This window comes from Diadema setosum, chromosome 3, assembly GCF_964275005.1.
Source record: "Diadema setosum chromosome 3, eeDiaSeto1, whole genome shotgun sequence".
NCBI lineage: Eukaryota > Metazoa > Echinodermata > Echinoidea > Diadematoida > Diadematidae > Diadema > Diadema setosum.
The window spans coordinates 45,266,319-45,283,569 of NC_092687.1; the positions used below are offsets into that span (position 1 = coordinate 45,266,319).

Below are 17,251 nucleotides of genomic sequence, written 5' to 3' on the forward strand. Positions count from 1 at the left end.
TCTCTTACCCAGACATGGTTGCGCAGTTCATTCCAATAATATGGTATACCCTCATAGATATGTTAATCTATTACCCAGATGGGTTTGCCCAGTTCTTTCCCAAATGGTATAGCCAAGAAGATATGTTCAGCTCTTACTCAAATGGGTTTGCCCAGTTCATTCCAACATGGTACCACATAAATATGCTTATCTCCTACCCAGATTTTTGCTCAGTTCATTCCCATATGGTACCCACATAATTATGTTCATCTCTTGCCCAGATGAGTTGCCCAGTTCATTCTAATATGGTACCTAGTGGTATGTTCATCTATTACCCAGATGGGTTTGCCTAGGTTTTTCTTATAAGGTTCCCAAAAAGATATGATCAGCTCTTACCCAGATGGGTCACAAGTTGCTAACTTCATTCCCATATGGTACCCACACAGATAGGTTCATCCGTCACCCAGATGAGTTTGCCCAGTTCTTTCCCATATGGTACCCACATAGATATGTTCAGCTCTTACCCAGATGGGTTTACCCAGTTCATTCCAATATGCTGCCCATAGAGATAATCATGTTCACCTCTAACCCAGCTGGGTTTGCCCACTTCATATCCACATGAAACCCATATGTATATTGACAGATCTCACACAGATCGGTTTGCCCAGTTGTATCCCATATGTATGCATATGGGCATCGGTATCTCATCCATATGGGTTTGCTCATTCCATGCCCATATGGAGACCGTATAGGCATATAGGATACATGTATTACACAGGTGGGTTAACCCATTTACTTCCCATTTGGAGTCCATATGGGCACTTACATGTACTGCCCAGATGGTTTCCCTATTCATTTCCCATGTGAAACCCGTATGGGCATTTACTTATTTTACCCAGATGGGTTTGCCCAGCTCATTCCCATATGAAACCCATATAGATATTTACATATCTCACCCAGATGGGTTTGCCCATTTATTTCACATGTGTAACCCATATAGACATTTACTTATTTTACCAAGATGGGTTTCCCCAGCTTATTCCCATATGAAGCCCATATAGATATTTCCATATCTCACCCACATGGATTTGCCCATTTATTTCTCGCACGAAACCCACATGGACATTCACTTATTTTACCCAGATGGGTATGCCCTGCTCATTCCCATATGAAGCCCATATGGATATTTACATTATTACCCATATGGATTCACGCAGTAGATTCCCATATGGAATGCATATGGGCATTGCATATTTTACCCAGATAGCTTTTCCCATTTTGTACCCATATGAAACCCATATGGGTATTTACATATCTTGCCCAGATGGGTTTACCCATTTTGTTCACATGTGTAACCCATATGGGCATTTAACAATCTTGCCCAGATGGGTTTGCGCAGCTCATTTCCATTATGATACCCACATGGGCAGTCCCATTTAAAAACCCATATGGGTTATCCCATATGGGTCTGATGCTAGATACATATGGGATTTACCCTAACCCAGATGGCCCACGTGGCCCGGAGTATGCCCGTATGGGTCCCATATGGGCATGTTACCTGGGAACGTGCAAAGCGATGCAAATTGCATGGAACGCGAGTAAAAAATCACATTTCTATACGGTGGGCAGTAAAAGTATTGAATATCAACCATCAATAAGCACCTCATATGAACAATCAACTATCAATTAATATAAACTACCAACTATGCGTGAGTAAGCATCTATCAATTTGTCAACAATCAAAGTTCAACTTTTAACTACTCTATCAATAACCAACGTCCAGCTGCACTGTACAGTAGTAAAAATGAGATATGAACTATTAACTATAGCAAATATCAAGTAGAAACTAACTATACACAGTCAGGAAAATAGCATCAACTTTGCACCTTTAAAGTTGCAGACGAATGGCCCTGATTTGAAAGGTGCAAAGTTGTACTTGTAAAGGTGCTCCCATTGTGACAACGTGCAAAGTTCAACCTATATTTCTCAGAGTGTATAGCAAACTATAACTATAACACTAAAACACACACTATACTACACTACACTATAACAAACAATTGGCTAATCAACTATCAATATCAATAAACAACTGATATTTATGATAAAAATATCATCAATAAGGTCTGAACTATACCAGTTATCACCTTACAACTCTCCTCTTGGTTTCTAAACAAGTCTGTGATTGATTTGATTTTTTCTTTCTTTCTCAGTCTCTCTTTTGGAGGGGGCGACAATTTGAAAACTTATTCATTTTCTTTCAAAAACAAAAACAAAAAAATTGTGTTAGACATTTGAATCTATGACATCATTGCCTTTACCTTTTTGAAAACGTGGTTGTGCCGAATGACACTGACTAGTAAAAGCATGAGACATTTTGAAGGCACATGTTTCTTACAAGGCTTCGTACCGCTTTTAGATGTTCGCATGACTTCGTTCTATTCATTTACATCAGCAGGTGTATAGCTTTATCATATTTGCAAACTTGTGGCAAAGAAAAACAAACAAATGCTGAAGAACAAGCAGAGTTTGTCGAATTCCTACACATCTAGTGGCGCAGCTGTTCAACTAAATAAATATCATTCCCATTATGACTCGCCTTGTTGGATGCTGCTGATGTATGCTTAGTGTCCTCTTTGTCTCCCTATCAAAGGGATGTGCCACTTAAGTGTAGTATGGTGAATTTAAAGGTAGGGGATACCTTTTACAGACCTCCCAAAATGCAGCAAAACATTAAATATGAACCTCAGGGGAATTGTTTAGGCCACTGCTGAGAAATTTGGAAGTCAACAGTTATCTACAATTTGAATAATGCAAAAAACTCAACTACTCAGTAGTTCTGTGTGTCAGCCACACTTAAGCCTTTTTGTTGCAGTCTTCTGTATTTTTATCTATATAAACTCAAATCTAAAAGTATAAGAGCTGATGTAATAACATATAGAGTGTGTGGCAAGAATGTATATGGAAATGTTTGTAAGTTTTGATGAACATTCTTCACAAAATATACATGATGGACACACATGCAGTGCATGGGTCTGCAAAGGTAGCCTAGTAATGTACTGGAATTTACGGTGAGCCCCGAAGAAAAATTCAATTCAAAATCTAACGGTCAATAAAAATGTACTAAATGTTACCTTCCACTTTCAATACTTTATGGGAGTTTCTAACATGATACTCTCTTCAACATACCACTGTATTTATACAACTCTTCATTTAAGGCATGCAAATGGGATTCCCTACCTTTAAAGAAGGCGATTACAGGCAGAAAATTTTAACAATAATGTTTAATTTAAAACGGGAACTTGGGAATATCTCGGGATATCGACAGGGCATCGCTCAGGCATCGCTGGGGTTTTACAGCCTGCTCGACAACTTCACAAACTTCTCGGCGGTCCCAAAATTTCAGCGACGACCGAGCAGGCTACAAATCGGTCGGTCGCCGCTCTCAGTTGTAACCGTAGCCTGAGCAAAAGGATTAAAGGGGAAGGCTAGTAACTGATCAGTGGGAATCAGTGGAAATGCTGGAAGATGATTGTTCCAATCCTTATGGGATTCATTCAAGAGTTCATTGTATATCTATTGTTGTGTGAAAATGATTTGCTTCAGAATGGTCTCATATTCAAGTAATGTGCAGTTTAATGCTTCCAGCTTAGCGTCCCTGGTCAGTGACGGTGCATTAATCTGCACATTACTTGAATATGAGACCGTTCTGAGGCAAATCATTTTCACACAACAATAGATATATAATGAACTCTTGAATGAATCCCATAAGGATTGGAACAATCATCTCCCAGCATTTCCATTGATTCCCACTGATCAGTTACTAGCCTTCCCCTTTAAGCAAAAAAAAAAAAAAACAAACAAACAAACAAACAAACAAAACATAAACAAGAACAAAACAGAAACAAAAAACAAAATACAAAAAACAAACGACACTCTGTTTTCTAATACTAAAATTTGACTTCATTAATACGAAAGGAAATAAGAGTGCAGTTTAGTATTGCTGATAATACACACACACACACACACACACACACACACAATACACTGCATCATGCTCCTGCGCTTTCTAGTTTTAATGTAATAAAGTTCGCCATTGTCAAAGGTATGCAAATCATCTCATTTCCGCTGACACAACTTCAACAATTCTAACGGACAGATTATATTTGACGGACGACTGCCCTTAAATTTTCCAACTGACAGTATACTATTACCCAATGAGCATTTTCTCCTACCGAAGCAATGAATTCGAGTCTTAAAACAATCGTTTGACACGAGCCACGTTCACAATGACCAATCAGATACTCGTATGGCGGCATATAAAAAGATGGGTAGGTTATCGGTAACAATGATGGAACTTCACAAATAATCTCTACTTTGAACTGGATAGGTGACGTACGAGTATGGGAATAAATGGAGAGGAAATAATCGTGTGCTGCCATCTATTGTTCAATGACTGCACAATGTCAGGCAAGGCAAGCGTCTATGACAACAATGGCAGCTCCCTCCTACGACCGCCTACAATGTTTTTCGCACCCTTTTACCTGTAAACCTTTTGAGCTTCACTCAGTGAAACTTGGTTACCAATCCAGGCAAAGAGCAGAGATCAGTGACATCATCTCACCCTGTGAGGTCACGTGGTCATGACTTTAACTCTGACGTCACACGTGCTCGCCTTGTTAATGATACATACTGAACCTTTGCTTTCTACCAATGCTTGAATCACCTGTGGTCTGTGAGTTTATCGTACAAATCTACTGGAACTAAACTACCTAAGGGTATTTTGCACCATTTTGGGAAAAGTGTGGAAATGTCTTTCGTCAAGAAAACTAGTGTACACCTCTTGGTGACATTGGTTTTGTCCTGCCATCTAGCAGCTTCAGTCAAGGTCTACAGCATCTGTGAGGGAACGGACAATGACATAATTTTTCTCACCTCACTTCGAACCAATTATTCAGAATATCACTCCGAAATGTATTCTGGGCATTTTGACTGCTTATTCCATCGCAATGGAGGGTTTGTCGACGTACATTGCTTAAAAACTGGACAGGCTGAAAGGTTTAGAGTAACAGTAAGCAGAGATGAGTTGACCGTCACTCTCACAGTCAAAGATGTCCGAAAGGAAGACAAAGGATCATACATATTACTTGTTGCAGGAAGCAGGAACGGTGAAATAGATCATGAAGTCGTAGATGTATACGTCGATGTAATCACTCCACCTGGACCAGTTGAGTGTGAGAACGTGTCATCATCGTATTCACCAGACTGGGTTGAGGTACACTGCTTTGTTCCTCTAGGAATGGATTCGAATCCCCTAGGATATATCGCCTGCTCAAAGATGTCATAAAGGCGCCATCGTTTGGTAGACCAGAACACTCGGTGGATACCATTCAAGCTTCCTTCTGGATGGACGTCAAGTCTTCGATGAACTGCTGCTCATTTGCACCACAGTGTGAGAAAATAAGAAGTGGTTTAAACCCAAACAAGAATGCTTGAAACGAGTGCCTACACACAAATATTATTCATTCAAATATCATATCATATCATATTGAATGTATACAGAATTGCTAATTTTCGTACAGAATCTTACGTATTTAGTGTTGATTTAACTTTAGAATAGAGCATTATTGCAGCCACCTGATCTCTTGCAACCTCCCTCCCTAAGAAAATTAATATCGATAAATAAGAAATGTAAAGGAGGATACTTCCATACCTCCTAAAGAAGCCCGGATGTAACCAAGCTCTACCCATCACATTTATTACATAAAATTGGGGGTCCGACACGTTCCAGGGACCTTGTGTTATCATGTAGTATTTTAAATATGCCCACTTACATTTTTTCTTTTTTTTTCTAAGCTATAGAAAGTGGAAAAATTGATGAAATGTTATATCATGGACTTACTATATATAAAATTGTACACATGGACGGTCATCATTTCCTTAATTAATGCGTGCCTTTGTCTTTGTAAAAACTGTCACAAAAGCATTTTGAACATTCTTCTCAGCTTTGATCTTATGAAATCCGCCGCAGACAAGCTGGGGGAAAAAACACAAAGCAGCTTTGAAAAATCTATGAACTAAATGCAAAGAAGAAAACAAATGATTTAAATCAAGGAAAATGCATGTGCAGTTGTGGTATGTATCACCGCTCAGACATTTTCATTAGCTAAATGCAGGTACTTTTGAAGGGATAGCTAAGTTTTTAGCTATTACATTGATCATGACTTGTTATCTCATATCCCACCTTTTTCTCACATTTTTCCAGAGTAAAAACAGATAGCAAGGCAAGGGGATATCTCTGTCTTACTATCAGGCAAAGTCATATGTGTGAGCGCTAGTGAGCGAATCGGTAATTTCCAGTCCAATGGAACGAAATCAGTCATGTTCTGAAGTTTGCAGCCAAATAAGACCAGAATAAGGGAAGCAGTTCTTTTGTCAGTGAGGATGCATGATTATTCAATCATCATTTTAGAGACACCTGTATGTACTCACTGAGATGCGCATAGTCAGTTGGCGGCGGATCTCGTAGTCATACTCCAAAGTGGTAGCTTTCGTTGAAAGTCCATTCGTTAGTAGGTCCATGGTTATATTCACCCTGTAAACTCGCCATTTTTGAACATGTATTAGTATCATGATAATGATAACATCAACAAGAAGGTTTTCGACCAAACAACTAGACTACACAACTTCCTTATCAAAAGCAACAGAAGAATGGGTTAATTAGCTTGATCAGAGGAATGAAGGCATTTAATCCGTCATAATCCATTTGTACAAGACTTGACATTATGGTCCGATGGCAGGGATCACTGCCGCGGAATTATATGTCTGGCTACCATTTCTTTGTTTGGTATGGTATGGTTTGGTGTTTTTATATTTGTTAACTAAAAGCTTTTTTTAATAAGTACCTGAGATACGTTGTGTTCAACTAACGATCATATAGGTGGTGAGATTAGTAATTTTGATGGATAACATTATGACACAAGAAAGGTCTAACAATTTATTGTCATGGCAACGGCGTAAATCCGTACTGAGGAGTGGGGGGGGGGGGGGGATGGTCACCATCACCACGATTACAAGCCCGTCTATACATAACCGGACCGGCGCAGCCTTGGGGGGGGGGGGGGGGGGAAGCTTGGTGCCCCCCCCCCCCCACACGCACACTTTACAGGGATCGGATGTCCCACTCTTTTGCATGAAATATAAAGTGGGAGGAAAGTGGCAGCAAAAATAATGACGACTTTTTGTTCTTGTTGTTGCTTTTTTTTTTTTTTGCTTGTCAGATGACTTGCGGCGGAAAATCAGACCTTAAAAGTATGAAGACATTTTTTGTTTTTGAAATAATATGAGAGGGAGCGGAGCGACCGAACGGGGAGATGGTGTGTAGGGGGGGGGGGGTGTATCCCTCTCCCACACGAGGAAGATTTTGCATTTTCAAACCTGAAATTCAGCGATCTGGCGCACACTTTTGGTGAAATTTTTGTTTTTTCTTCTTTAAAAAAAAAACAATAGAAAATGAAATATTCAAAATATATTATTGAATGACTAAATCGTGGTATTTCAGGTCTTGCTCCGCCTGTGCGACATCATTGCGAAGGCCTACTAAATAGTTGGGCCTATCACCGGCGGAGACAGGATTTGATCTTATAGGGGGAGCGGTTATGAGATCGTGAGGGAGCGAAGCAAGTGAGGGGGGGGGAGGGTATGGTAGGGGGTTTCCCCCTCCCACGGTGAAATATTTTTACATTGAAAATTTTGACAGTTTGTAGCTATATTCTTCGCTTTGGAAATTAAGGGGGGGCACACCGGGCGCAACTGCTGTCAATCACTGGCAGCAACATCAGGAGAATGGCATAGCGATTAAATGCGAGCGAGCGGAGCGAGCGAGCTTGAAAATTTTGACATAATACTTTTACAGTCTAAAAACTGCCGTTTGTAGATATACTTCTTTGCTTTGAAAATTAAGGGGGGCCGCACCGGGCGCAACTGCTGTCAATCACTGACAGCAACATCAGGAGAATGGTATAGCGATTCAATGCGAGCGAGCGGAGCGAGCGAGCTTGAAAATTGTGAAATTTTACAGTCCAAAAACTGCCGTTTGTGGCTGTATTTTTTCGCTTTGGAAATTAAGGGGGGCGCACCGGGTGCAACTGCTGGCAGTTACTGGCAGCAACATCAGGGGAATGGCATAACGATTAAATGCGAGCGAGCTAAGCGAGTGAGCTTGAAAATTTTGACTTTTTACAGTCCCAAAACTGTCGTTTGTAGCTATATTTTTCGATTTGGAAATTAAGTGGGGGCGCACCGGGCACAACTGCTGGCAATTACTGGCAGCAACATCAGGAGAATGGCATAACGATTAAATGCGAGCGAGCGAAGCGAGCGAGTTTGAAAATTTTGACATTTTACAGTCCCTAAGGTGCTGTTTGTGGCTGTATTTTTTCGCTTTGGAAATTAAGGGGGGGGGAGCACACCGGGCGCAACTGCCGGCAATTACTGGTAGCAACATCAGGAGAATGGTATAACGATTAAATGCGAGCGAGCGAAGCGAGTGAGCTTGAAAATTTAGATATTTTACAGTCCCCCAAACTGTCGTTTGTGGCTGTATTTTTTTCGCTTTGGAAATTAAGGGGGGCGCACCGGGCGAAAACTACTGGCAGTTACTAGCAGCAACATCAGGAGAATGGCATAACAAAGCGAGTGAGCTTGAAAATTTTGACTTTTTACAGTCCCAAAACTGTCGTTTGTAGCTATATTTTTCGATTTGGAAATTAAGGGGGGGGGGGGGAGGGCGCACCGGGCACAACTGCTGGCAATTACTGGCAGCATGCAACATCAGGAGAATGGCATAACAATTGAATGCGAGCGAGCGAAGCGAGCGAGTTTGAAAATTTTGACATTTTACAGTCCCCAAAGTGCCGTTTGTGGCTGTATTTTTTCGCTTTGGAAATTAAGGGGGGGGGGGGGGAGAATCAGGGTATTAAAGTACCATTCAGTGACCGGTCGACAACTGGTTACGGAAAATCGAATATTGCGTGGAAATCCCGTCGCCCGTCTGCTATTTCAACGGGAAAATGAATAAAATATCGATATCCTATTTTCAACTGAATGTGGAACACGGGATAATGGATTTGCTCTGAAATCCTGTTTTCCGTGTTTCATTATTATGAAATGGCGGAAAATGACTCAAAATCCTATTTTCTCAATATTTCATAAAATAGGAAATGGAAAACAGGATATCGGTTCGATATTCGTTTTTCCATTTTCCATTTGCAACGAGCGACGGGATATTGAAGACCACCCCCAACGGCCACTTTATTTCGACACATAAATCAGTGGTAGCGGTTCGGTACTATTCAGCGTCTAGAAGAAGACTATACCTTGGCTACGATATGCTATATGCACCTCATCATACTATCCAGCCGGCACTGCTAGGGTCTCTTCCCACCTCCCTGGGTGTAGCTCTTTGTAGCGACGTGCTCTGCTGCGAAACGACAAGTTTGTAGAGACTTCCGACCGTAATTATGCGATATTTCCATCTACGGAAAACCTTCTTCTTCTCCGACTGAAACTGAGATGAACTAAGAAAATAGTTTCAGATGAAATCCTAGAATTTCAACAACTTCACCAATCACAATGTCGGTGAAAACGGAGAAAGGAGTTGTGTTTCCCTTTTCAATGTGCCAGGACCAGGATTGTGATTTTGTTTTTGCTGTTACTCTTTATATGACTGCTCTTGGTTGCTATGACACACAGAATATATATATTTTTTTTTTTCGGGGGGGGGGGGGCGAACACCATTCACCACAGTGATATATTTCACTTCGTAGGTACAATTGAATTGAATTCAAGATTATTTTTTTATACGTTTTTATCTATGATTGATTGATTTATATTTAGTTTTGTTTCCGATCCAACCTTTTTGTCCCTGGGTTTCAGACTTTATGTGTAGGACATACACATAATTGATCCAGTATTTCACTGTTTTTGTTTTTGTTTTTGTTTTTTGTTTTTTGGTCATTCTTCACAAAACCCAATAGTATTTTAGAATTTCGGTGCATATACATTGTTAATTGCACAGTGGTGTATGTATTACCGCATAAGGATTTCCATAGAGAAAACGTTGGGTCATGGAGTCTAAGGTTAACGATACACGAAGCTAAGGTTTTGAAATCATTTTTTTTTTAGTTTTTATTTTTATTGTGTATCTAAGATGGTTTGGGTATATTGATGATACCTGGTATCGTGAATTTGTTGTCTGACGGTGATATTTTTTTTTTGGGGGGGGGATGGGGGCAGAAGTTTTGGGTCATCGGATAGGATTTGGGTGCTAAGAATATATAATTAATTAGCAGTGCAGTTATATTTGTTTTTGTGGGTTTTTTTTTTCAGAGATGTACTCTGATAACACTTTTTTTTTTTTTTTGGTATACTGGAGTGACTTTTTTATGAGGGGGGGGGGAGGAGGGACGAATACTATTCCCTACAATGATATTTTTAGTTTTTATGTACAATAATTCACCTGGTGTACATGCTCAATTTGAAATTATTTGTATTATTATCTACTATTATTATTTTTTATGTGTGTGTCTTCAAGTACTTCCTGACGTGCTTCCTTCAGTCGAGTTTGATTGCTTTTTTCCAACCCGGCAACATAGGGAAGCTCACCATCAGGGAAAACCTGACATCTTGTATCCTTAAAGTAATTTGTTTGCTTTGTTTGTTTATCTGTTATTACCTGTATTGTATTGCAAATGTCGAATAGATAATGATAACAATGATAACAATAATAACTTCGTTGTACGTTCACCTGTATTTTTTTTTTTCATGTGCAAACATCTAAGATTAGATTCACAAATTTATACACAAAACATACACCAAATGAAATCCTCTGTTGGTTGTGATTCATCCCTTTTCTCACCATTAAGTTCTTTAGGTGCCCCTTCTTTTCTTGCTTTTTCATGTGATCATTTCATTTCAACTTCATTGATGGTGCATGTCCAGAAGTAACCACCAGCTGGACCATGAGACTACACTCTATTTTGTCCACCTGACTGGTCATGACAGAAAATTCAATTTAACATACCGTTAATAAGGCACCTTTTATAGAACAATATTAACTGATTCAATCAAACATACATGTCCAACAATGAATTCGAGACAACTCACAAGCGGGCATACATAATCAAAGAAAGACACTTTCCTCTTTATTATTTTTTATTTTATTTATTCGTTTTCCACTCATGGGAAGAAATTGCCCTTTCAGCTAAAGTTAGGGCTGATTTTCAAAGAGAAGAATGAAAAGTAGGGGCAGCAAAAGAAACATGCTGTGAGAATAGAGGTGAATCATAACCAACAGAGGATTTCACTTGGTGTATACATTGTGTAGAATATGATTATAAATTTGTTAGACTAATCTTAGGTGTTTGCATAATAAGAAAAAAAAAACTTAGAACGAAGTATGTAGCGCAATGGTCTGGTCATAAATAATAAACAAATTCAAAACAGAGTCTCTATAATTATATAGAATTGCTGAATAGGTTTGGAAATGAGAAGGGCCTACATTTAATAATTTACCAGTTCCATCCCCCTCCCCCAAGAAAAGCTACGATTGGTACTATTCTCCCTGTTGTCCTGGTACAGTGACAAAGGAAACGCAACTCCTTTCTCACGGTTTTCACCGACATTATGATTGGTGAAGTTGTTGAAATTCGAGGATTTCATCTAAAACCATTTTCTTAGTTCATCTCAGTTTCAGTCGGAGAAGAAAAAGGTTTTCAGTAGATGGAAATATCGCATAATTACGGTCGGAAGTCTCTACAAACTTGTCGTTTCGCAGTAGAGCACGTCGCTACAAAGAGCTACACGCCATGTGCCTGCTGGATAGTTTGATGAGGTGTGTAGCATATCGTAGCCATGGTATAGTCTTCTTCATCTAGACGCTGAATGATACCGAACCGCTACCACTGATTTATGTGTCGAAATAAAGTGGCCGTTAGGGGTGGTCTTCAATATCCCGTCGCTCGTTGCAAATGGAAAATGGAAAATGGAAAAACGAATATCGAACCGATATCCTGTTTTTCATTTCCTATTTTTTGAAATGTTCAGAAACTAGGATTTTGAGTCATTTTTTTGACATTTCATTATAATGAAACGTGAAAAACAGAATTTAAGAGCAAATCCATTTTCCTGTGTTCAATTTTCAGTTGAAAATAGGATATTGATATTTTATTCATTTTTCCGTTGGAATAGGCGACGGGCGACGGGATTTCCACGCAATATTCGAGTTTTCGACACCAGTTGTCGACCGGTCACTGAATGGTACTTTAATACCCTGATTGGGGAGCACACCGGGCGCAACTGCCGGCAATTACTGGCAGCAACATCAGGAGAATGACATAACGATTAAATGCGATCCAAGCGAGCGAAGCGAGTGAGCTTGAAAATTTAGATATTTTACAGTCCTCCAAACTGTCGTTTGTGGCTATATTTTTCGCTTTGGAAATTAAAGGAGGCGCACCGGGTGCAACTCCTGTCAGTCACTGGCAGCAACATCAGGGAAATGGTATAGCGATTATAAATGCGAGCGAGCGAAGCGAGCGAGTTTGAAAATTTTGACATTTTACAGTCCAAAAACTGCCGTTTGTAGCTATATTTTTCGCTTTTGTTTGTCCCAGTTTTATGGGGGAACCATCCCCCCCCATCGACGCCTCTGCATTATGAGGGTGCTTTTGTTAAGTGAAAGATCTGCTGCACACTCTTTGATAAATTAGGGAAATATACGTCAATCTCAAAAGTGTATACAAAGTCTGTCGAAAGGGATCCTGTATAGCGGAGCTTTTGCATGTTTATGATTGCAATACAACAATCTGGTGCATAGTTCTGGCGATATTTGGACGATATTTTCCATTAAGAATATTCGAGATTTGTCCTCATCTCGGGAATTGCTTGGCGGATAAATGATGTCTGCCTAAACACTTCCGTAGGGGCGGGGCAAATGCCCCCCCCCCCCCCTATTGGCAGAACATTTGGTTCTGCCAATAGTCCCTTTCTGTTCGAACTGATGACTGAATGTGACTCGGTCGAGAGGACCTTGGGAGAGCTACACTGAATTGACGGCCAGCGCATGCGCACACAAACATCTTATCCGTTCATGGATTTGAAATTTGTTCGCATGTGATGTGTGCGTATGCGCTGGCCGTAGTAATCAGTGTATGTAGCTCTCCCAAGGTCCTCTCGACAGAGTCACATTCAGTCATCAATTCGAATAGAAAGGGACTATTGGCAGAACCAAATGTTGCCCGAAGCCTGTTTTCAAGACTTCAACTTAATTGGTAAGTCTTCAAATTGAAGATTTTTTTGGATTCTAAGTTGATATTTACCCGCGATACTAAATCTGTCATGATCCTGAATGCTACAATGCGAAGCCCCATTACGCTATGCGTATGGGGCTGCTGGTCGCAGTTAATTGCATGATTACTAAGAAATGAGCGCACTTTGGGGCGAGTAAGTCTGACAGTGTTAGTTATATGAAAGGTACTTTAACCTGAAACACAGAAATTCAGGGAAACTTTTGAGGTACTTATGTATTTATATATATCCAAAGGTCTTCGAGATCATTATTACGTTCACTAATACAAAACAGAAATGCATTCATCAAACAAGTGGCTTATCGTAATTTTCTTTTCTTTTTTTCTTTAACTCACTGCACACATATCCATCAATTTCATGTTCACACCATAAAGTGTTCTGGGTTTGTTTTTTGTTTTTTTCATTTCTCGTTCAGTTTCACATTTTTTCCACTCAATTTCGTCTGGAGAAGTTTTAAAACTTTCAAACCCTAAAGTTTAATTCATTTTTTTTTTCAATTATCAATCAAATCTAAAAATGAAGAATTCAAAATCATATTCTAAAAACAGTCATTTAAAATCGCTAGGCTGTCATGGAAAGACATGATTGAATACCTATTTTTTTTTTCAGCTGAATTTTTATTTTGTTTGTGTGTTTTAACATTCAAACACATACAATGGGCTAATGTATGGAGGATAAACCCGAATTAGAGTCATCTTTAACTATAAAGCCCTACAACGTGTGGTGGTAAATATCATAAATAGGACACTTCCGTCAGCAAAATGTTGACAAGTAATCAATACGAAAATTTTGCGTATTGGAGTTGACTCCCCTCAAATCACTCTGAATAAACTGTAAATGATATTCCTCGGAATTATGTTTGTTGCAATAAACATTTCAGATAATATGGAAGATGTGCTGATTGCAAACCCAGCTCTTGATACATCATCATGAGTTCTTTCAGTATCATAAAAGAGTTTGGAATATTCAGAACAGAAAATCTTCACTGCCGTCATCCCGAAGGCAGACATCCCTACAAACCTTTGAATTAGTGTGCAATATATGTGACTGAAAGTCTACTCCTTATGACAGTTCCCTGTCCCATAGTTCAGAATCGGGTGACGCGTGACGTGTTTTGCTGCAATAGTCATCCTTAAACCACCCCCTAGAAAAAGTAGTTTTGAATTAGTCACCTTTATGTCACCGCTTTCCACACGACCTTCATAATTGCAGTCATCTTTACCAAAAAAAAAAAAAAAAAATACTTATCAGACAAATTTAAAAGTCAATTCTATGTTTTACTCATAGTTATGAAGAAGCGGGGGATAGCGTGTTATGTGTATATGTTATATAATATAAATATTTATGAAGAGCTCATTTGCAAAACGGGCTAGATCCATTTTTGATGGAAATTTAGTTATTAGCATCACCGCACAGAATTCCATTTGAGTTAGTTACACTGAAAATTTTAACTCTAGACAACCATTTGAAAAGGAATCATCACAAAATTAGATTTAGGTTTTCCATACACTTGTGTACAAATTCTCACAAACAAACCGATTTTTCTCCAAAATACTGAAAGCGGATCTAGCCCCTTTTGCAACTAAACTCTTCATATATAATTATACATATATGAAAAGTTTGTTCGCAAAAACCGATGTCCATATTTGCCAAATGGAGATATTTGCGATTAAAGGTCAAGGAAAATAAAGAGAATGACAAAAAAAAATTCTTCTTTTGACCATAACTTCAAAAATGTACATTTATATGTTGTGATCAATATATCATTTAAAAGGTATTATTTTGTACTTTATGACAGAGACAATACTTCAAAATCTTCAAAAATGGACTTATCCGTTTTTGCGAACAAACTCTTGTATGTGTGTGTGTGTGTGTGTGTGTGTGTGACCCTGCACCACAAAACAAACAAAAAGTCGCCAAACATGGATTTTTAGTTAAGGACAGATTCTAAAAGAGCAGACTCTAAGCTTTAAAATGATGTATAACTCAACTCAAATGGACTCTCCTAACCTATCTAAATATCGGAAAGAAAGCGCACACTATGGAAAAGTGTGAACCGAGAAAAGAGGGTCTGAAGTACATGGTCTATCTGTCTATTCAAGACTGTACTGACATTTTCTAATTGTCTGATAATTCTAGTCTACATTTTTTGATTCCTACTACTGGAAAGAGAGGATTGTAAAACCCAGGATAAGCCTGTAATGATTTTTTGAAAAAAATGAAAACGAGCAAGCCATGGAACGATCCACACAATTTGGCCTACGTCACAGGTGCTCTTGGTGCACAACTCCGACATTAGCAAGACGAACTACATAATGCCAATTTACTGATGAAATCTCACACGAAGTACTGCAAAAGCTGTTATTTAGTATAATTGCAATATGGAGCTATAATAAACATGTTAAACAATATCTATTAATCTTTAAAAGCAATCTCTTCAACAGCTTTTTATTTAGATAAAACTTGTGGGGAAATTCCAGATATGCAAAATGAAATTGGCATCGTTATCCGAACGTGCTGCCCATAGAAGACTGTGTGTAAGTAACGTTACGTATTGATGATCATGATCGAGCTATGGTTCGCCAGTTCAAACTATCTAACGTAGATGAGGGCTGAGTGAATCTAAATCCAAATGTAGATAGACTCTCTTCAACGGCACGCACGATTTACGCTTAGTGAGATGAAAACGGTACCCAGTACACATAGACTCTGAAATACTAGAGCTAGGACTAGGACTACTGAGCAGTCAAGGAGTAGGTTCTACGTGGCAGTCCAAAATTTGATGAGTAGGCCCTACACTCGCTCACCGTCGACATTGTAGCTGTAACAGTTAGGCCCTATGTGCACAGCGCTAATAAGGCACAGCGTAACGTTACATACCCCTGCTGCCAGAACTTGAAGAAAGTCCAGACGGTAGTCCAGACTCCAGATCTAGATCTGGACCCTTGTCCTGCAGGCACTGTTGTTCCTGTGCTGGATTTTTCAGGTAAGGTATCTGCTTTATGGATTTCCGATGTTTTGTAGTCGAGATAAATCTCATAGTGGTGTTATTTACACCAAGGACTAATGTTAGATCTAACAGTTTATTTCAGTAGGCCTACTAGGACCCATATCTCGGAAGAGTGGCCTGACCACGTAGATTCTAACACAGTGTCGCCGCTTCGCGATCCCAGCGCTGGTGTAGGTATAGTGCTAGCGTACTTCCGTATCCATGTAGATATCTCAAAATTCACCATGCCAAATGGCACCAAACTCACAGGAAATACTTTATGATTCATATCCAACAGCTCACATTAATTGGAAACAAATCACATGTCGGGAAGCGTAAGTGTAGATGTCGACTTTCCTGTCGGCGTCGCCATATGGAAAACTTTCGCACGATTTCGCGCATTTAGGGTTGACAGACCAGAGTGCACGTAGTCGCCGAGAGCCAACAGCCGAGTGCACTCGAGCATAATATGGGAAGGAGCGGACTCGTCCATTGTACGGGAATCGGGAGAACCGTGCGTGTGCTTACTGGAGGGACAGAATGCATGAACATGGAAGCCATTCTTTTTTATCTGACAGCTAATAATGAAATGATATTAGTATTTTTAGTACCGGGAATCTAGATTTTCTACAACGGCATTTCCATTTCACCACACAAGTTGATCATTCACGGGCACACACACCAACGCGTACAGTATCTACATAATGGGTTCATTCACCCCTGTTGATTTAATGGGACTGAACCATGGTCTGTTCAAGCACGGCTTGTTGCAACCTCAAGTCATCTCTGCAGAGCAAAATACGCATGATGATCCTTGAATTTGGCAATATTTAGCTCTGAAAGAAGTGGTAATACACTCTGCAGGATTGTCAGAATATTAATAAAGACTAATCTGTTATAGTGTGGACGAAAGACGAT

At 39.5% G+C, this 17,251-nt stretch overlaps 1 long non-coding RNA gene across 4 annotated transcripts in view; it reads right to left on the minus strand.

Annotated features, from left to right (window-relative positions):
* LOC140226615 (uncharacterized) overlaps positions 1–16,719 on the minus strand; it is a 53,955-nt gene extending 37,236 nt beyond the window's left edge. For 2 of the 4 annotated variants that reach the window (XR_011900994.1, XR_011900991.1), the window contains exons 1-3: positions 16,637–16,719; positions 6,469–6,571; positions 5,124–5,408 (exon numbers count right to left, since the gene is read on the minus strand). This is a non-coding gene — a long non-coding RNA (uncharacterized lncRNA). Of the gene's footprint in view, positions 1–5,123; positions 5,409–6,468; positions 6,572–9,353; positions 9,528–16,151; positions 16,197–16,636 lie in introns of those variants that run through there. The other 2 variants (XR_011900992.1, XR_011900993.1) reach the window with 2 other exon arrangements.
* Between the last annotated feature and the right edge of the window lie 532 nt (positions 16,720–17,251).